This window comes from Xyrauchen texanus, chromosome 4, assembly GCF_025860055.1.
Source record: "Xyrauchen texanus isolate HMW12.3.18 chromosome 4, RBS_HiC_50CHRs, whole genome shotgun sequence".
NCBI classification, from domain to species: domain Eukaryota; kingdom Metazoa; phylum Chordata; class Actinopteri; order Cypriniformes; family Catostomidae; genus Xyrauchen; species Xyrauchen texanus.
In genome coordinates, this window is record NC_068279.1 from 3,476,098 (window position 1) to 3,499,182 (window position 23,085).

The window sequence follows — 23,085 nt, forward strand, 5'->3', positions numbered from 1 at the left end:
AGTCAGTTGGTGCTTCAGTGACTACTTCGTTTAGAGAACCTGTCAATCACAGCTGTCAATCATGATGTCACAGCAGCGTTTTTATAGCATCAAATAACTAAAAACAAACTTATTTTGAAAACAAACACTTGAAATGACATCAACGTGATAGAAACGACAGTAAATGACAGAAACTATCTTTGGAAAAAAAGATATGTGAAGTGTAATTTAATTGTTTAGTTGGTCTCACGTCCCGTTGAATAACATGGGGAGGCGGGGTTTATGACCTATACTAGGACCAGCCACCGGGGGGCGATCAAGACGTTTTGGATTCACTTTTGAGGGCTTGTGCGGCACACTTGTGTTCAACACACACTGATTTGAAAGTGATTCTTCACCCCAAAATGAAAGTTCTCTCCAAGTTTGGAAAGTGGATGCCGATTTATTCTTCAAAGCTCCAAAAAAGAACCATTAAAGTAATCCATACAACTTGTTTGCTACATTCCAAGTCTTAAGCGACCTTACGATAGCGTTCTGCTCACAGATAACCTACTTCTATGACGAATCTGTGAAATCGGTGTTTCAAAATTGACATGTCACAATCAGTCATGTGACACGTGAGAACCAATGGTGTTTACCATCAATGGCATCAAACCTGGCGTGATACATCTAAAAGCATCATTTTAGAATACAGGCCTTACTATGTTACTGCCTGAGTAATTTCTTAATTTATGTCAACATATCAAAATATCAAAGCGAGAGTTATAAAAATGAAACCGCATGTAAATATTCAGTAATGTAATCGTCATACCAGTTGTCCTTAGCATGCTTCAGTGAACAACATCCAATGGAACATTTAGTCCAACAGTGTGCACATTTACGGAAAATTTTATATATTCTCATATTTACTTCATAAAGAATTGTTATTTATGTCTATTTTATTGTGAAGATAAAGATGAAGTTATGACATCATGCATACCTCAGTGCCCACATGACAGGGACTTCCCCATCCCATACCATCCCATAGTAGGATAAATTATGTATCAATAAAACGAATCTGTTGACTGCTGAGACTTAATGTAAATAAATAAACAATTACAAAAATATATGGTTTGTCTATTATTTCCATGCAGTCTCTGATATTTGCTTATGATTACTGACAGTTCTGTAGCTGTAACTGCACAAGAGCTGTACAGCAGCTATCAGCTTCACCTGCCAATAATCTGCATTCTGCCTAATTATATGATTGGAATCCACATGAGATCATTAAAACACACTACTGTAACAACTTGTTTATGGTCGTAAGTAAAATATGTGCCTAAGATAATGTTTATTTTATAATGTTTAATATTCTGTATTTAGGCGCTAATGCTAACGGCTAATGCTATTAGCGGCCAGCATCACAAGACATGGTCTAGGAAAATGATTCATATAATGAAGAGTTTTCAAGTTATCATCCTCAAATTTGAAATAGACCATTATCAGACTTGTGGCTTCGCTCCATTATGTTTCTTTGCATCATCAAGTTAAATGTAATTTATGCTATTTTTTTTCTCCCCAATTTGGAATGCTCAATTCCCAATGCGCACTAAGTCTTCATGGTGTTGTATTGACTTGCCTCAATCCTGGTGGAGGAGGAAGAATTTAAGTTGCCTTTGCGTGTTCTTTCTGGTTGTTAAGTGTTGCTAGGGTATTCTGGCTGGTTGTTAAATGTTGCTAGGGTGTTCTGGCTGGATGTTAAGTGTTGCTAGAGTGTTCTTTCTGGTTGTTACTTGTTGTCGGGGTCTCTTGGCTGGTTGTTAAGTGTTGTTAGGGTGTTCTGCCTGGTTGTTAAGTGTTGCTAGAGTGATCTGGCTGGTTGTTAATTGCTGTTAGGGTGTTCTGGTTGGTTCTAGCAAAGTGCTCTTCTATGTAAAGCACTTTGAATTACCATTGTGTATGAAATGTGCTATATAAATAAACTTGCCTTGCCTTGCCTTGCCTTGCCTTGCCTAGCAGGTTGTTAAGTGTTGCTAGGGTGTTCTGGCTGGTTGTTAAGTGTTGCTAGGGTGTTCTGGCTGGTTGTTAAGTGTTGTTAGGGTGTTCTGCCTGGTTGTTAAGTGTTGCTAGGGTGATCTGGCTTGTTGTTAAGTGTTGCTAGGGTGTTTTGACTGGTTGTTAAATGTTGTTAGGGTGTTTTGGCTGGTTGTTAAGTGTTGCTAGGGTGTTCTGGCTGGTTGTTAAGTGTTGCTAGGGTGTTCTGGCTGGTTGTTAAGTGTTGTTAGGGTGTTCTGCCTGGTTGTTAAGTGTTGCTAGGGTGATCTGGCTGGTTGTTAAGTGTTGCTAGGGTGTTTTGACTGGTTGTTAAGTGTTGTTAGGGTGTTCTGCCTGGTTGTTAAGTGTTGTTAGGGTGTTCTGCCTGGTTGTTAAGTGTTGCTAGGGTGATCTGGCAGGTTGTTAAGTGTTGCTAGGGTGTTCTGGTGGTTCTTGCAGATAGTTAAGTGTTGCTTGGGTATTTTGGCTGGTTGTTAAGTGTTGCTAGGGTATTCTGGCTGGATGTTAAGTGTTGCTAGAGTGTTCTTTCTGGTTGTTAAGTGTTGCTAGTGTGATCTGGCTGGTTGTTACTTGTTGTCGGGGTCTCCTGGCTGGTTGATAAGTGTTGTTGTGGTCTCCTGGCTGGTTGTTAAGTGTTGTTAGGGTGTTCTGGCTGGTTGTTAAGTGTTGTTAGGGTGTTCTGCCTGATTGTTAAGTGTTACTAGGGTGATCTGGCTGGTTGTTAATTGCTGTTAGGGTGTTCTGGTTGGTTCTAGCCGGTTGTTAAATGTTGCTAGGGTGTTCTGGCTGGTTGTTAAGTGTTGCTAGGTTGATCTAGCTGGTTGTTAAGTGCTGTTAGGGTGTTCTGGCTGGTTGTTAAGTGTTGCTAGGGTGTTCTGGCTGGTTGTTAAGTGTTGCTAGGTTGATCTGGCTGGTTGTTAAGTGCTGTTAGGGTGTTCTGGCTTGTTCTAGCAGGTTGTTAAGTGATGCTAGGGTGTTCTGGCTGGTTGTTAAGTGTTGCTAGGGTGTTCTGCCTGGTTGTTAAGTTTTGCTAGGGTATTCTGGTGCTAAGGTATTTAATGGATGGATAGATTTATTGCACTTTTATATAATCTTTGGAGCTTGTCAGCCCACAGTCCCAGCTCAGAAATCCTAACATCTATTGTGTTCCACTGAACATCATACAGTTTGGTAAAACAAAACATGAGGGTTAGTGATTGATGTCACAATTTTCAATTCTGGGTGAACTACTTCTTAACTCTGCAGTCTCTGGCCTTTTGACATTTATAGTAAAGTGATTTTCAGAAAGACACTGACATCTCTGTCACCTGGTTCCCCCTGACTGCTCTCAACATTTCCATCAACATCATATTCCCTGCCAGCGAGATTCCCAGATTCCCAGAGATTATGACCTTGTCGGAATATAGCGTCTGCACTCTGCACTGCCAGTCAATCTGTGACCCAAATCTCTAATCTCAGTAATCCACTCTCACCCGTGAACACGACAGGAGTTTGTGGGGTAAAATGAGAATGTGTCTGAGTGGAATGCAGACCACAAACAGCCCAGGGGAGGTGATTCGGGGTGGGGGGGGGTGGGGGGGGGGTCACGTATTACTCTAATCTGCACAGTTCAAAAATGTCTGAATGCAATAATTCTTGTGAAAATATCCAGTTGCCAAGCCTGAATTAATTTCCAAACCACTAGAGGTTGTGCTTTCAAATGCAGTCTCTTCTACAACCGAAGGCAATGAGTCCGTACTTGCACAACAATCCTTTCAACAATTAGTGGTGGTGGTGTAGTGGTCTATGCACATAACTGGTAATCTGGTAAACAGAAGGATGCTGGTTCGAGCCCCACAGCCACCACCATTGTGCCCCACAGCCACCACCAGGGGGATTGTCCCTGTAATAAGGGCTCTGTAAGTCGCTTTGGATAAAAGCGTCTGCCAAATGCATAAATGTAAATGTAATTAGACAACCCAAGAAAAACCATCAGTTCTCAAAACAAACAGATGTGCACATGAATAAAATATAAATATTTGTGTACAAACAAAACAAACAATTGTTTTCTATTAAATTTTTCTGCAAAAGTAAAAAAAAAAAAAAAAAAAAAAAATAATAATAATTTCACCAATCTTTGCCATTAAGTACACTATGCTATTAAAGGGATATTTTCGTGTCGCTTTAGAAGACATTAATTTAACAGCTGGTGTCATATGGACGACGTTTATGCTGACTCTCTGTGATTTTTTGAGCTACAAAATCTGATCACCATCCATTTGCATTGGACCTATTGAGCTAAGATATTTTTCCTATTTTTCTTCAAATGTGTTCTGCTGAAGAAAGAAAGTCATACACACCTGGGATATCGTGAAGGTGAGTAAATAATGAGAGAATTTTCATTTTTGGGTGAACTATCCCTTTAAGTATTTGCTATGAGTATTTATTTTTGAGTATGGTATTGGAAAATTCTGTATGTATTTGTATTGTAGCCAATATTTCAGCCTGATCTCATGAAATTACGTGACCATGGCAACATTTTTGCAAACCGAAATGATGTGGTGTATTACACATTTGTCTGCAGTTTCCTAGTGAAATATCCAGCAGGGGGCGACAAAAGCGAGTGAAATGACGCTGTAATCACACAAGGTTCATATGGTGAATTTTAGATGGATGTTATAATGAGTAAAACATACTTGCCTAACCTAAATGAGACGTGAGCAACACAACAAGACATCTTACCCCAACCAATTGTGTTTTAAAAGCAAATTCGACATGAAAAGGATTTTGTTTTCTGAAGCAACCACATCATTTCATGTCGCTTCAACAATACAATGAAAGTGATTGATTACTGACACTAACATTCAGCCTTGCATCTCCTTTGTTTTGCATGGAAGAAAGCCATAACAAGCAAGCAACAGCATAAGGGTAATGAGATGATGACAGAATTTTCTGGCCAATATGTGCCCAAAATACAGTATTTATATACATTATATTTGAACGACCTGGACAATAAACTGCCTTTAAATCAGTTTAAATCATCTTTATGTAAAATACGCTTGCAAAACAACTTTACAGTATCAACTGAACATATCAAAGACATCCCTGGGGAAAGATCTGGACACTAATGGGTTAAGCACTGAACCAAACAACTCAAGCACTATCTGCACCAGATTTTGATATTCTTATGACAGATGACACAATCTTGGCTTGCCTTCAGCACACAACTATTGCCATTTTTTGCCTCTCATTTGCATATACAGTATTTGAGCATTCGTCCATTTCTAGTGCTCTCACCATGTGGCTCTACTGTCAAACCCACAATCTCCAGCACAAAGCTGCCGCTCATTTCCGCTCATTCTGTGCCAGTTGCTCCGAACCATAACAATAACCACAAACCACTCTCAACTACACTGCCAGCAAAAAAAAAACATAGCATAGCATTCCTGGCAATACCAGTATGAGAGGTCCATTCAATTAAATGCTTTGAGTGAATCATGTTTTGTTGGAGCTCTTTGACAAGACAACATATCAACAAACAGAAAGATGCTACAAACTGAGCGAACATGGCAAAGCTTTTCATAGTATGTGAAAGCCTTCATCATTAGTGAATGTATAAAACAAGCTAAAAATAAAAAAATGTTAGGACTTCAGTCCAAAAATTTAAATTCTGTCATCATAGTGCTAAAAACAAAACAAGTTCTCACGTGACAAGGCAGTCTCATCCAGTTGTGGCTCAGTGGTTAAGTCTCTGGGTTACTGACCGAAAGGTCGGGGGTTCAAGCCCCAGCACCGCCAAGATACCACTGTTGGGCCCTTGATCAAGGCCCTTGACCCTATCTGCTCCAGGGGTGCTGTTTCATGGCTGACCCTGCGCTCTGACCCCAGCTTAGTTGGGATATGCGAAAACAACTGCATTTCATTGGCTCTGTACCTGTACTCTGCACAATGACAATAAAGTTGAATCTTAATTTTAAGCTTAAAACCCCTGGATGGTAATGGGCGACATGGGCATTCGAACAGGGCGGCATCTTGTGGGGGGGTGGCAATCCCCCTGGTCAACAACTTTGGGGGCGGGTTGAAGCGACATCTTAGGGGGGGGGGGGTACGAGGCGGTGGAGCCACACCCCCGGTCAACAACTTTAGGGGGCGTGTTGAAGCGGGGTTCGCCCAGGGCGCTAAATAAGCTAGAACCGCTACTGATGGAAACACCAAGATGCACATTAAAAACGTGTATACCCGATGTGGCAATTTTGTTCTTTTGAACACAAGGGATGGAAGCGCGGCTTTATTTGCTCACTGCTTTAGCGATATCATGGTTTTCCACATAAATTGAATTTGCGACTTTGATGGAAACCGCTAGAGGTAGCAGCTTTTTTCTTGCATCATGAAATCACCATTGTCCTTATGTTCTAACCTCAGTTTGGAGGATTCCAACATACTCTCATGGAGAAATCGTTGGATCGTACGAAGTTGGATTGTATGAATTTGTAGGACTTTTACAACAGCCAATCAGGCGACTCTCCCTCGTCTCCTAAAACGCAACAATTACATTCTTCCGCAATACTTTACAGTCTCTTTCTGCTTCAAATCATGCATTGCGACTCTATGGTTAGGTTTAGATATGGGGTTTGGGTAAGGGCATAAAACGAAGAACCATGTTCACAACGTCTGACACAGAACTTTCGCTTACGTCAACCATACGTACAAGTACATACAAACAAGCCATCTTGTACGAATTCGTCCGGCTTTTCATGAGATCGGGTTTCTGATTCCTTTAATCTTTGGATTTATCGAGCATTTTTAACCGCAAAATGTTTTATTATACGTCTAAACATATTTGTTTTGTTACTGTACATTATACTATCATTTCGATAATTTAGATCCCATTAACCAGGGGGTGTCAAACTCAGTTTCAGCCAGGGCCGCATCAGCGTTATGTGTGCCCTCAAAGGGCCGGTTGAAATAACCAAAGCAATAACCAATAACTTTGCATATTTTGTGCATTGAAATTCACATTCGACAGTAAGCATTGATTTTGAGTTTGGGATGCAGATGTAAATGATAATGATTAACAGGAACAGCTGTTAAAAAATAACACATCATTTATATAAGACCACAGTAGACTGTAATATTCAGACAGAGTGACTAAATTAGGTCTCCTTTTCATCAGGCTCCTTAATTAAGTTCAGTCATCTCTTGGAAATAATTAAGGAAAACAAAACCAGTTACATTTTCCTACAATAAGTAAGAAGCCCGTGGTGACCACATTTAAAACCTTGCATGACTTCTCAATACCATGGTTAGTAACTATGGTAAATGGTTTGCACTTTTTAATCTTAGCTGTATTTAAAGCACTTTACACTGCGTCACATTCACCCATTCACACACCAATGACGGCAGAGCTGCCATGCAAGGTGCTAGCCTGCCATTGGGAGCAACTTGGGGTTCAGTGTCTTGCCCAAGGACACTTCGGCATGTGGAGTCGTGTGGGCCGGGAATCGAACCATCAACCCTGTGATTAGTGGCTGACCCGCTCTACCACCTGAACCAACTATGGTGGATTTTTGTCACGGCAAACAGTAGCCTAAATACATTTAGAAAGTATGTTTGGCAAAATATCATAGTTAATACAGTTAGTGCAGGTCATAGTTCATTTGGAGTGCTCACATAATGCACTTTTGCAATGTAAAATTAAAATAAGTAAAATGCAATTGGAATTGAAAGTGCTCGATAATTGCAGTCATCTCAAATAATCACGGTTAGATCAAATGATCGCTGTCAGGCGATGAAATGCTCGCAACAGGTCTAATTAATAATATATCTGTGTTTTACGTTTACACTTTTATTGTAGGTCTACTATTTTAACCATACCAGGCAATTATTTACAGGCAATTGCACGTCAACTGTAACTGACACAAGTATACTATGATTTTTGTGACTTTTCACTGCAAAACAACACAATAAAACACTGCAAATGACATCACAATTTATCAGAAAATCTGCAGCAAATTCTGTCATTTTGGGCCGCGATAATCAAGAAAAAGTGCAATGGAGTCATTGACGTCAAAGCTGTCGTAATGATTCTTGAGGTGGAAATTTAGCAACTCAAACATTCAGAAAACCCCCTTTGTGTTCCTTGGCAAATAAAACAATGAGCCCCCATCAGGCTGATTGGGGACCGGGCGCACGTCGTTCCAGCCCGCCCCGCCCCGCCATCCTCCGAGGGATAAAGGTGGCAGGTGACGACATTTAGAGAGAGAGTGAATTACGGGCAGCTGCCCTGTATGTGTTTGTATGTGTCTTTTTATTTAATTAAATATGATTTATATTATGAAGCCGGTATCTCCACCCAGGGGAGCACCGCTGCCATCCGCCAGGTGACGGAGTAGCCCGAACGGCCGGACGCGGTGAACGGCCGCCATCCGTGGGGAGAGTGTGGACTGGACTCCCCGACCGCCTGGAGCGATGAAGCTGCTGCCAGGGGCGGAGGAGTGCCCTGGAGTGATGAAGTCCCCCAGAGGGGTTGAGAGAAGATCGCCGTCCGCGAGAGGAGGAGGGAAGGGACTCCTCGACCACCTGGAGCGGTAGGGCTGCTGCCAGGGGCGGAGGAGTGTCCCCACGGGTCGCTGGGAACACGGAGGTTCTACTGGAGGTGTGGAGGAGTGATTGGGGACCACGTGACGGTGCATCAGAGAACCGGTGAATGAGCTGCTCTTTCCCTCACCTATTTAATTTTTTTTGGTATTTATTTTTTAATTTTCCCCTCTTGTCTTTAGCCAAGGTCGAGGAAGGCGGGGATGATCAGCCAGCAGATGGGGCGCTAGGCAAGGCAAGGCCCACCACAGTGGAGAGGAGGGGGGGTGTACGTCATGCCGGGGGTTGCCAGAGCCAACGCCGGGCAGAGTGTAGAGCAGAGGAGGGCGGGGCCATGCTGGAATAAAGGCGCGAGGGATAAAGGTGGCCGGTGACGATAAGCGAGAGAGTATTACGGGCAGCTGCCCTGTATGTGTTTGTGTCTGTGTCTTTTTATTTAATTAAATATAATTTATATTATTAAGCCGGTTCTTGCCTCCTCCTTGCCCATTTAACCCCCTTACAACTACTTTAATAATACTTTTGGGTTCTTTTTTAAAACTTTAAAATGAGACATATTTATTAAAACATCTCCTCCTAAAAAAAGAAAGTACAGATTGGGAATGACTTGAGGGGCTTCTGTGTAAATACCCTCTTTGCATGGGAAATAGTGCATTTAAAGGTTCAATATAGTTTGAAAAACTGCTCCATGCTTCAATAATTGACTCTTGACAAATTTGCAACACTTTGTGACAGATTCACAAAATGTGCCATGCTGAAACAGTTAAAGGCATACTTCAACCAAAAATGTAAGTTATATACCGTTGATAAGGCGACGCTGCTGTGTACGCATCACGTGCAGCCTGTGTAACCTTTATGGACTGGGTAGGAAGTTAAGTTAGTGAAATATTTCATGAAAATGTCTGTTTCACACAATTTAAACACCAAGAACAAAATGAACCCTGATGATAAGACATCTTAAATATTGTCCATGTCTCTCTTTCCTTGGAAGCGGCACAAATAATGCAGTGGTTGCTTATGGAGTAAAAATAGAAAGCTACGAGTCAGTTGAGTAACCATATTTAAGCCATGATATTTGTAGTGAAATCATAGTAATAATACAATAAAAAACAAAACTATAGGAATAAAAATTATAATTTTGTGGTTAATATGGTTTTACTACAAATACCTTAAAGGTTACTGTAGTAAAATCATGGTTAATTTGATCCAAATCATTGTTTCCGCCAAAAAACACATTACTACAGTCTGCAATATTACTATTATAGGGGCAAAAAACATTACTGCAGTCCCGTTGTTACTACAATAATACATTAGCACAACCTTGGTTTCGCAAAAAATAAAATAAAAACATTACTACAGTCACAGTTACTAAAATATTACTATAATAAAACTATGGTTTTACAAAAAAAAAAAATGAAAAAATCATAATAATTACTATAGTAATGGCCACTAAATTATCACTATAGTTAAAAAATATATATATAATTTATTTTTATAATTACTACAGTTATGGCCACTAAAATATCACTATATATTATAACCCATGGTTGTCACACACACACACACACACACACACACACACACAAAAACAAAAAACTTTACTACAGTAATGGTTGGTTACAACAGTATAACTATAATAAAAATCATGGTTTTGCCAAAAAAACAACAACAAAATAAAAACTACATTCTCGATTAATCAGTACAGTAAAACCATAACATTTTAAATAAAAAATAAAAAACGTACAAATGCCACAGTTACTAGTAAAAATATATTACTGTAGTTAAAACATGGTTTCCAGACCAAAACTCTACAATATTGTACAGTAAAACCACGGTTCATTTATTGCTAGGACACAAAAAACATTTCAGAAATAACTCCCTCTCTCCCTGTCCTCTATCAGCGGTGGCCTTTCACAAAAACCTAGAGTACGGCAAAACAACCCTTGGATAACCAACACATAACTTTATACATTTACATTTCATTTACCAAGCTGGGAAGGTTTAAAGAAATGATCTTAAATGAATAAAACACATTTTACCATCAGTACAGTACGATCTATTTGTCACGTTTATGTGTTTTGTTTTTGTTTCCTGTTCAGGTCATGTGATTTCCTGTTTCCTCATGTGTTTCCCCTGCACATGTGTCTTGTTTTCATTGGTTCAGTGTTTGATTACTGTATTATTAGTCTTGTCTTTTCATTGGTTAAAGTTAATTTAGTCTTGTTATCTTGTTTATAGTTTCTAAGATTTCTATGATATGGGCTTAGAATGCTTTGGGGAAACGAGGCTGACACAGACTGAAGTGACGAGCAAACATCTTAATGAAGTATATATTTTCCCGGGGTTGTCTGCATGCTAGAGTATGGCAATTACCATATTCTGCCATATGCAAAAAAAAAAAGGTGCTTCGTACTATTCACTTTCATTGCATCTTCATAACTGACATCTCTTTTTGTGTTCCATGCAAGAAAGAAAGTCTTAGAGGTTTAGAACAACATGAAGGGAGTAACAGTATTTTGAGTTTTTGGGTGAAAGGTAATTGCTTTACAGCTTTCCACCATGCAAACCTGCACTAGTGCACACTGCAGTTCACAGAGCGTGCACACTACAGTCACTGGACGAAACTGCACGATGACGTATAGCCCAGAGCATCTCACACCACGTGACACAAGAAGACTATTTAATCACGCATCATTAGATGTTAGTTGCGCGTGCACTAGTAGGATGTCCCCAGCCCCTGGCCATGCATCGTTTGAGGTCGAAAAATCCACGATTGCATTACATAACCTTAATAATAATTACATCAGCACATATAAAACGGTGCCAAGCATATGTCTGTTGCATGCAAAAAGTAAGTTGCATGCACAGGATAGTAGTTTCCAATGCGAATAAGAGATTTATGTGGGTGGTGGTTGGACACCTATTGCAAACTATCAATAAATATAATTAAAACGCAATGCATAAAGCAGAATTCAGATTGTTAACTCATCTAAAGGTTGTTCCTGACGCATTTGAGCAATGCATAATAACGACAGCCTCATGCGCAACTATATCCACAAATGCATCAAATCATTTCCGTATCAACTGATCATTTGCAATGCACTAATGTTATCTGGCACATGTCAATGCGCTTAGTTTCAATGTCAATGTCAGGAAACCTTCGATCATCCGTCACGAGCGCTGCACTATTAGATCGGATGAGGCTCTTACCGTTTCAGTCCATCCGCCAAAAACACCATTATCCATCGTTTAAAGCGGCTAGGATTAATAATGTGAAGAGAGCCGCATTTTAACGTGAAAACGCCTGTTGTAGTCCGTCTTATCGATGGATCGTGTCGTCCTCCGCGCATCCGTGGTGTTACTATCAGCGCTGCTCTCCTCAGCACCCGGCGTTCCCAATGCGTCCACTATGCGTTCAAAGGGGTGCGGGGGGAACGCGGCTAACACGCGTTTAAAGGGGCGTTGCAAAAGACCTTAACTTTTATGTATAATGTTTGTCATTGGAATAAAACATGTAAAACTTCATAACAACAAGAGGGGAGATAGGGATTGGTTGGATCAAGGTTTATGAAAATGTGTATGATCCTCATAAATCCTAAATTATTATTATTAGTCATAAAATATAACTCTCTCGGGTCAATTCGTGTTGAGTTTTTGGTAGTTGTTTAAATAAGCAATTTCATCTTTTCTGTTTGTTGCCTGGCTCATTAAACTATTATCTTTTAGCACTTACCCAATCAACCACACAACCTGATGGTAAGATCAAATGAGCTTTTATTCAGGCCCGGCTCCAAAGGGGGGCCTGGGTGAGCCTGGCCCACCCAATCATGAACATGGCCCACCTTGAGACCTACACCTACACCCACCCCTCCAACTGTTTGTCCCACCCGGAGGGTCCTTTGGCCCACCTTACATCATAGAGCTGGAGCCAGGCCTGCTTTTATTCATTAATCAACAAAAGCTAAACAATGTTTTGTGACACTACTTATACCTCTTGTTTGTTTGACCAAGAATTTAAGCTTTCAATTGCTCATTCATTTACATTAACATTTATGCATTTGGCAGACGCTTTTATCCAAAGCGACTTACAGAGCCCTTATTACAGGGACAATCCCCCCGGAGTAACCTGGAGTTAAGTGTCTTGCTCAAGGACACAATGGTGGTGACTGTGGGGTTTGAACCAGTGTCCTTCTGATTACCAGATTACCAGTTATGTGCTTAGACCACTACACCACCACCATCAAAAGTTGGGAAAGTATGGAAAATGCTAATAAAAAGGCAAGTCATACACTAAGGGCGAATATCAATCGAAAGTGAGCATCCCTATGCCCTACTTACTACGAAAGACAGAGCTCTTGAAGTGGGCACTCGGTAGGGAACATGGCATTATAGTTTAAATGTAGCCTTCACTAAAAGTCTTCTGAAAGGGCCCTTTATGAAAAAACGTACTTTCTTCCTTCAGTTTGGAATGACCTTTCAAGTGGCGTCCCCTTCGCAAAGTTCTCTTCAATGGTGGCATAATGTTGAGTTAACACCAGACGAGACAAAACAAAGACAAACAAGACACACGAGAACACTTGACATGATCAGAGTGGAGCGCTGCTTAGTGTTTTTCATGCTTTAATCAATCAAACATTACTAAGGGGATGTACTTCTTGGTAAGTTCGGTTTGGCGAAGTGTTTAGTAAATGGTGTTTCTGGTAATGTTGCTGTGAAATGTGAAATTTGAGCTATTTTATGTGTACGGTCATTTCATTAACCATTACTCATTTTACAAGGTATAAATAAAAATGTTTTAAGATGCCAATCGAATGACAAAATATTAACGTGAAAGTCATAAACGTAAACTTCTGTCTTGGGGTGGCCTGGCGCTGCTAACGGTGCGTTAACATACAATGCTAAGAGAGCGTTTCGCGCATTGCGATTACATACAAAGTCAATGCAAAGATGCGAACAGACGCAAAAAGAGGCGAATTAATGAAGCGAATGACGTGACTCGAACAGGCGAAATAGAATCGAATAGAATCCTTTATTTTGGTCACACATTATACACACAGTTTGTTTTTCACATATCCCAGCTAAGCTGTGGTCAGAGCGCAGGTTCATCCATGATATGGCGCCCCTGGAGCAGATAGGGTTAAGGGCCTTGCTCAAGGGCCCAACAGTGGCATCTTGGTGGTGCTGGGTCTTGAACCCTGAGCCTCGACCGCTGAGCTACCACTGCACCCATGCTAATCGCTGCATTCACTTCATTCGTCCATACAATGCAAGTGAACCAGTGCCCAAATTTTGAAGCTCCAAAATCCACATAAGGACAACATAACAGTACTCCAGACGACTCTGGTGGTTAAATCAATTTCTTCAGACGCAATATGATAGGTGTGGGTGAGAAATAGATCAATATTTAAGTTTTTTTAATTATAAATACTCCTCCCTGCTCAGTTAATCTCCACTTCACTTACACATTCACACTCTGGTGAGTCACATTCATCATGCATATCGCCCCCTACTGGGCAGGGAGGAGAATTTATGATCAAAAATGTCTTAAATTGTGATCTATTTCTCACACACACCTATCATATCATATCTGAAGAAATTGATTTAACAACTGGAGTCATATGGATTACTTTTATGGTTCCTTTATTTCGATTTTGGAGCTTCAAAAGCTTAGCACCCATTCACTTGCATTGTATGGACCTACAGAGCTGAGATATTCTTCGACAAATCTTTGTTTGTGTTCGGCTGAAGAAAGAAAATCAATACACAGCTTTTTTTACAATTAAGTACAATTTATTTAATCTTAGTTTCCTATATTTATAACACACACTAGTTTACACTTTTCCTTATTTTTTTTACATTTTAAATAGTAAGAACAGTATCTAGTTTCATATGGTTAATATAATATGCTTGAATATAATAAATGACAGTTAACATTTTCTTTTGCATTACAAAAAAATATTACTTTTTTTTTTGTGCTATGAATGCAACTTGTATCTATTACAATTATACAGAGGGATTTGAAGTACATCTCTATAGGCTGGTGTGGAGTAGATCGATACTCACGAATTTATCCTACCCTAATAAAGGCCTCCATGGGGACAATCACTCCGTCAAACCCTGACAAGCCCAAGTGGGTTAATAGGATTATAACTCAAACCAATATAACACATGTAATCAAATACTTACAAACAGCGGACAAGCACACAGCTGAGGAAATAGCTTTAACACATGCCACCCTCTGTGTTCTGCAGTTATTATTCAAGACAGTTTGACATTTCACTACACACGACCTTGCACAGGAATGCAAATTAGCCCGTATTGTGTGTGGATGATGAAACTATCACAAACCGTCTGCTGTAAAATGACTACAAGTGATTACAAAAACACAACAACTCGTATGTTAGAGAAGAAAAAACTGTTCACTAGTGTAATTATGATGTTTTCATGAAGGCTTCTGTGACAGCTTTAGGATGAACCAGTGCTGTAATTTTATTCATTATATATGTGACAGTTGTCTTGCTGTCTACTACCTACATACTGTTGGCAGCTGCCTTCTAAGGGAATGAAAGACTTGTTGTAAGGGAACGTAAAAATGATTGTTGGAGAACGCAAACTATTGTTTCGGGTACGCAAAACTTGTTGAGGGGGAATGCAAGACTATTGCTAGGGAATGTAAACTATTATAAGCAAATGCAAAACTTTGGTGGAGAGGGAACGCAAAACGACTGTGGGGGAATGCAAAAGTCATGAGCGAAAGAACTTGGTCACGAGTACAAGTGGCTGAAATGGGGTTCCTCAGAAGGGTGGCGGGCTTCTCATTTACATTTACATTTACATTTATGCATTTGGCAGACGCTTTTATCCAAAGCGACTTACAGTGCACTTATTACAGGGACAATCCCCCCGGAGCAACCTGGAGTTAAGTGCCTTGCTCAAGGGCCCAACAGTGGCATCTTGGTGGTGCTGGGGCTTGAACCCCTGACCTTCTGGTCAGTAACCCTGAGCCTCAACCACTGAGCCACCACTGCCCCCGCTTCTCCCTTAGAGATAGGGTGAGGAGCTCAGTCATCCGTGAGGAGCTCGGAGTAGAGCCGCTGCTCCTTTGCGTCGAAAGGAGCCAGTTGAGGTGGTTTGGGCATCTGGTAAGGATGCCCCCTTGGGCGCCTCCCTAGGGAGGTGTTTCAGGCACGTCCAGCTGGGAGGAGGCCTCGGGGAAGACCCAGGACTATATGGAGAGATTACATCGCCACACTGGCCTGGGAACGCCTCGGGGTCCCCCAGTCAGAGCTGGTTAATGTGGCTCGGGATAGGGAAGTTTGGGGCCCCCTGCTGGAGCTGCTGCCCCCGCGACCCGACTTCGGATAAGCGGTTGAAGATGGATGGATGGATGCAAAAATATTTATAGTTAACTATTAGCAAACTATTGTGAGAGATCATGAAACTTTGTGAAAGAACACACAACTTTTTGAGAGGGAATGCAAAACTTATTGTGAAGGAATTAAACAATTTTGGTGAGAGAAAGAAGGATTTTTGGACACCTATAATGCCTTCAATTGTTGCCCACATACGTAGGATTCTACTTACCTAGACAGCTCACTAGGTTTTGGAGCAGAGACTGAATCTATAGCTGTAAAAAAACCCTCATGCTCCATGTCATGGTACCATTGACCTTCATGCTAAAGACCCTTCTGACAACATACAGCCCCCCATTTGGCTCACATAAGGATATTCAATTCCCCTGGAAGACTTGAGTGTGCAGAATTTCCAGGGCTGCAGGACAATCCAGCTCCGTTCTGTATTGATTTGATTCCGGGAGGGGAAAATGTGCTGAAGTGCACACAAACACCTGCTAGCATTTCACAGGACATTGACAGAGGAGCCTCATCAAGAGACTCTTGCATCAACATATGAAATCTCTGCAGTCAGCACAACAACAGAAATGACTGGAAATCAGCATTTGCATAGACACGCTTTTGGCAAATAGTGCATGTTGATTAGCATGTTTACGTCTTGTGGCTATACTTTTGAAACCATGAGAATTTTAACGTGTATGTCATTTTTGTGGTAATCAACAGTATGCCACAAATGCTATCGATTAAGCTGAACTTGTATTAAACCAGAATATTTCTAGATGATACCCAAATTGCCAAGTTGGGACACTGGATAGGGCATGTCAACATGAAATATGATGGGAAGCAATGATTGCAAAGCTATTTCGATTTCAGTGTTACAAATCACGAGTACTAAGGTTCCTCACACAATACTATCCTGTGACATTTCAACACTTTTACTATAGTGCATGACTTGTAAGGCGATGCATTTATATGTTTGCATTACATAACCAACTACATTTACAAGCTCATTCAATTGCATTCAGATTGCATGGTATCTCAACTGGTAGAGCGTTGCACTTGCGATGCAAAGGACTAGTGTACGAGTCCTGAAGAGAGCGTGAGCCAAAAGTGTCTTTGAAGCACCACAAAATGATGTGGTTGCTTCAGCCAGGGCTGGACAGGTAATCTGGCATACTGGGCATTGTCCCGGTGGGCCGACCAGAGGCGGACTGGCCATTGTGAGAACCGAGCGGGCTGGTGGGTCGGCCGCGAAACGTGCCGAATAGGCCGTGATAAGCAAAAATGAGCCGCCGCGTTATGCAGAATGGACCATAAAACGGTGCCGTGATATGCATAAAAGGACAGCGAACAACACCAAACTCCCCCCCACCCCACCCCCTCCCCCAACCCAACAATCTTTGGCTCACCCAACACCCCCACCCAGCCCTTGCTTCAGCGATTGCATTTTTCATCTCACATTTGCTTTCTATGACACTATCGGTTAGGTTTAGGTTTAAGGTATAGGGTAGGAAGGAAGGTTTTGATGATTTAAAACTCATTTTCATTAGATCTGGCAGAAAATAGCAGCAGTTTTACAAGTCGCCTCAGACTTTTGAGCCACACTGTATATCTTAATACAAAATGTTTACCGCAAAGCTCACTCTAAATGGCCGAATATAAAAACTCTCTATGTTGTACTCTGCGTAAAGGGTTTCATTTTACATTAACTGATGAGCTTCCTAGACGCCAAGCTTGCATGCTGCTCATGCATTATTTATGCTGCCTTCTTCTGCTTTTAAGATCTGATCCCTGGGAATGTCTGGCTATTAATGAAGAGCTTTCTCAGCAGATGAGCCTATGAATGATTCTGATACCCAAAACTAACTACACAAGTGCACAGCATCATGAATGACCTCATCCAACAATTCTCATAATGAAAAATGCTTATTCATCCTTGTAAATTACAAGAAGTCTGTCTCAAATTGGAAATGGTCTGCACTTATATAGCGCCTTTTTAACCTTAGCGGTATTCAAAGCGCATCTCATTTACACACATTGACACACCAATGACGGCAGAGCTGCTATGTAAGGTGCTAGCCTGCCATTGGGAGCAACTTGGAGTTCAGCGTCTTGCCCAAGGACACTTCGGCATGTGGAGTCATGTGGGCCGGAAATCAAACCGCCAACACTGCGGCTAGTCGCCAACCTACTCTACCAACTGAGCCACAGCTGGATGCTGATCATGCTTTTGGCACATCATCTAGAAAGCTTTGCATTCTTAATTTCAAGCATCATATTTAAGCAATATCAGTGTGATAAAATCACTTACCTTGCCTATGTAAAGATATGTCCAATATTACAACTTTGTTGTCATGACGACATAGTGCCGATAAACCCTATAATCTGGTGAATGCCGTAATGGCAGTAAATACCTGGTTTTATCACACTAAAATCATCATCTTATGGCTATACTTTTGAAACTGTGTACTTTAAGGTTATAGACTGGCCTCATTCACTTCCATTCTAAATGCCTTAACATCTCGACTGCATTCGTGGCATAATGTTGATTACGACAAAAATTGATTCCGACTCGTCCCTCCGTTTCTTTAAAAATACAAACAAACAACTAAAATCAAGGTTACAGTGAGGCACTAACAATGGAAGTTAATGGAGGGTTTAAAAGGCAGAAATGTGAAGAATATGATTTTATAAAAGCACTTACATTAATTGTTCTGTTAAATCGTGTGTATTATTTGAGCTGTTAAGTTGTTTAAATCGCTTTTACACCCACTTTAGGATTTATGGCGTATCGTTGTCATGGCAACGAAGTTGTAAAATTGGCAATAACTGTACACAGAAAAGTTTACTAACCGATTTCACCACACTAGAATCGTGTTATCATGCATGTTGTTTACGTGTTGTGGCTATACTTTTGAAACAGTGAGTATTTTAATGTTTACAGACTGGTCCCATTGAATTCCATCGTAAGTGCCTCACTGCAACCAAGATTTTTGAGAACCAAGAAAAGGAGGGACGAGTTGTATTCAACTATAAGGGGGTTAAGATGGGCAAGGAGGAGGCGAGAACCGGCTTGTCAATATAAATAATAATTTTATTAAACTTAAAACAAAAGCACAAACATAAACACATGACGGACATGCCCGTAATTCTCTCTCTCTCGAACCGTCGTCACCGGCCACCTTTATCCCTCGCGCGCCCGATCAGGCCGATTGGGGACCAGGCGTGCAACATTCTAGCCCGGCCTGGCCCGGCCCCGGCCCCCTCCACTCCACACTCCTCCCAGCGTTACCTCAGGCCGGGGTGCCACCGGCATGACCTACACCCCCCCCCTCTTTCCCTGGGGAGGGACGCCCCGTCAGGTCATCCCCGCCTTACTCGACCTGGGAGGAGACAGGAGGGTAGGGAAAAGGCCAACACGGTGCGACAGAGAGAGAGAGAGGAGAGAGAGAAGAAGCTCACTCATCGGTTCTCTGATGTACCGTCGCGTGGTCCACGAACACTCCGCCACACTCTCCGGTGGATGACAGCCGCTCCTCTCCGGGCGAACCGGAGTCAAACCTCTGACCCCCAGCGGACAGAACGCCCCTCCACTTTTCTGGCGGCACCTGGGGACATTCCTCCACCCCTGGCAGCGGCCCTACCGCTCCAGGCGATCGGGGAGTTACTTCCCTTCTCCCCTCGCGGACGGCGGTCTTCCCTCGACCCCTCCATGTTTCTGGGGGATGGCAGGGCACTCCTCCGCCCCTGGCAGCGGCTCCATCGCTCCAGGAGGTCGGGGAATCCAGTCCCCACTTGCCCCGCGGACGGCGGCCGTTCCCCGCATCTGGGCGGTCGGGCTACTCCGTCACCCGGCAGATGGCAGCGGCGCTCCCCTGGGTGGACGGTAGTGTCGAGGACTCTGCGACGGGCATCCCTCCTCCTTCCCGGGTTTTGGCACCAATGTAAGGGGGTCAAGATGGGCAAGGAGGAGGCGAGAACCGGCTTGTCAATACAAATAATAATTTAATTAAACTCAAAACAAAAGCACAAACATAAACACATGACGGACATGCCTGTAATTCTCTCTCTCTCGAACCGTCGTCACCGGCCGCCTTTATCCCTCGCGCACCCCATCAGGCCGATTGGGGACCGGGCGTGCGACATTCTAGCCTGGCCCCACCACCCTCCGCTCCACATCAACATTATGCAACAAATTCTGTCGATTAAGCTAAATTGGTACTGAACCCGGAATATTTATTCGATTTTATTGTGACTTTTGAAGACTATATAACAAGTATACTGTATATACTCTACCATTTATATCATGTTTTGGGCCTGATGGGTTGGATGCTGTTGAGTACCTTGTACCAAGGATTACATGTAACAGATTTGAGACCCCAAATGTCTGCTGAAATTGTTCTACTTTGGCATCGAGGTAAAGAACATTTTAGGATGAGCTGTGAGAACATGAATCCACCTCAGTAGCTAACTGATCTTGAACTTTTTACTATGTCCTCAGGTGGCCTTTAAGAAATTCGTAATGGATTTGTGTAGTTATTATAATACATAATATTCCAGACAAACATACACTTGCTAAAGCATAATCCCCGGTTCTCCATTCATGTTTTTATTTAGTGCATGTTCACTTCTGATTCTTGGCTGGTTTAGTCTGGTTTGAAGCAAGTAAATGAAGAGGACAGCAGTTACAGCTGGCTTTGTGAGTCAGTGCCTCTTGCGTAACGTGGCCCAAACCAGCGTCAGTATCTGATGAACCAGTCTGCATCTGACATCAAAGGCCTCGTCGCAAATCAGCTTGCAGAAATAAGGCTCTTATGAACAGGATTTTTGACATCCAAAAAGAGAGCAAGAACAAATACCAAATAAATGTGAATTTCTAAGCTACTGCAGTGACATGTCGTGTTAATAGAGTCGATCAACCTCAGAATTCGGTTTAAACGGTCTCTATGTGAAATTGTGAGTAAAAAAAAAAAAGGGAATTTTAAAACAAATGATTCCAGCTCTAAATTCTTAGCTTGTCTGGCACCATCAATCATGCCACCGTATAAATCACCATTATCACCTTTTTTACCCATTCTGATGGTTGATGTGAACATTAACTAATAATTGAAGCTCCTGACCTGTATTTGTATGATTTTATGCACTGCACTGCTGCCATACGATTGGCTGATTAGATAATCACATGGATGATTGTTGGTGCAAAATGGGCTGGTTTGAGTATTTCTGGGATTTTCACAAACAACAGTTTCTAGAATTTACTCCGAATGGTGCCAAAAACAAAAAACATCCAGTGAGCGGCAGTTCAACACTTGTTAATGAGAGAGGTCAACAGAGAATGGCCAGACTGGTTTGAACTGACAAAGTCTACAGTAACTCAGATAACCACTCTGTACAATTGTGCTGAGAAGAACAGCATCTCAGTGCAATGCTATTCTGAGATGCAGGTTGGCGCTGTTTTGGCGGCACAAGGGGGTCCTACACAATATTAGGCAGGTGTATGTAATTTAAGACAGCATTCACAGTGCGTCATGGTCGTTACAGGGCTCTTTTGGTGAGCTTTTTTCGTCAAGATTCTCTGATTGGTGGATATTTCCCTTCAGGATCATGGGAAGTGTAGTTCTTCACCAGGAAATCTGCTAATAAACATTGTGGAATGATGGCTTCATCAGAAGCATGCACCATCAATTAACAACCCCGGAGATCACGATGGGTCTGTCTTTAAAAGTTTAGAAAATTATCGCTAAAAATAAAATTTCCCAATGGAGACAATTAATGGGATTTGTACTTCCGGAACCTGATGGTTGCGCTCTATCCACAGTTTTCCTGAGCAACCACTGGGCAGTGCCATGATGATTGGAATTGCCAATTGTTTTGTGTTTCTGGTCTCGAAACACGAGCGATTCAGATGGAGAACAGCAACCGTTTGAGCATAATTTGGAGTAAAAATGTATTTGAGGCTCAACTTGTGCAGTTGTTGGCTCTCATAACCACTCAAAGTAGTTAATGGTTTCAACATAACTTACTTTGGACCATCGCTTCATGACATCTACATACTCAGGTGAGGCACTGGCAAACCAAATGTAATCTCTACTCCAAATATCAGAACTTGAATACCACATGTTTTGGATTTTTTTTTACAAATGTGATACTTTAAACGTCACATTAACCACTACGAACATACGCCGATGTGAATGAAAACACAGGAGACCGAAAATGTAAAACTGGCGAATCGTGGAACACGTATGGCGGAACACACAGTTGCTTGGCAACCATAAACAGCCAACATGAACTACATTACCTGGCAGAATATATATATATATATATATTTTGTGACTATTATTATTGTTAAAAGGTTAGTTCAGCCAAACATGAAAATCGTCTCATCTTTTACTCACCCTCATGCCATCAAATATCTCAACTCTGTAGGTTCTCACAATGCAAGTGGATGGTGACCAGAAATCTGAAGCTCTAAAAAGCAAATGAAGGCATCATAAAAGTAATCTCCAGTGGTTTAATCCATGTCTTCTGAAGTGATCCACTGAAGTGAAGTATAATCAAGCTTGAAATAATGATCATGCCTAGAGACTGCAAAGACAAAATGTTCAGTGAAAAAGGAGTTATATTTTGGTCTGGTCTCACCCAAAACCAACTGGATCACTTCACAAGACATGGATTTAACCACTGGAGTCGTATGGCTTACCTTTATGCTGTCTTTATCTCCTTTTTGGAGCTTCAAAGTTCTGGTCACCATTCACTTGCTTTGTGAGGACCAACGGAGCTGAGATATCCTTCTAAAAATCTTCATTTGTGTTCTGCTGAAGAAAGTAAGTCATATATATTTGGGATATCACGGGGGTGAGTAAAAGAAGAGAGAATTTTCATTTTGGGGGGAAATATCCCTTTAATAAATGAAACTATTTCCTATTACATTGATGCATTTCGTCATATTGATGTTGTAACCGTTTAAAAATAAAAAGCCAATGCTGGCCATTCGTTACAAAGATTTTACAGTAAGTGTGGCAAATTTACTTTAATAAAAGACCTTTCTTGGATAATTGTTTAAATGACTTATTTATTAATGAATAAATCCTGAAAGTAATTTAAATGCAGTACAACAAACACAAAAGCAAAAGTGACAGAATGA

The 23,085-nt window shown here is 41.5% G+C and overlaps 1 protein-coding gene across 2 annotated transcripts in view; it reads right to left on the bottom strand.

The window, feature by feature from the left end:
* Window positions 1–23,085, bottom strand: part of LOC127642932 (apical junction component 1 homolog) — a 37,956-nt gene that overhangs the window by 14,662 nt on the left and 209 nt on the right. Inside the window, exon 1 of one of the 2 annotated variants that reach the window (XM_052125382.1) lies at window positions 11,800–11,934. The exons of the other annotated variant lie outside the window; for it this stretch is intronic. The gene's annotated coding sequence lies outside the window, so the exon portion shown is untranslated. Of the gene's footprint in view, window positions 1–11,799; window positions 11,935–23,085 lie in introns of those variants that run through there. 2 annotated transcript variants of the gene reach the window in all.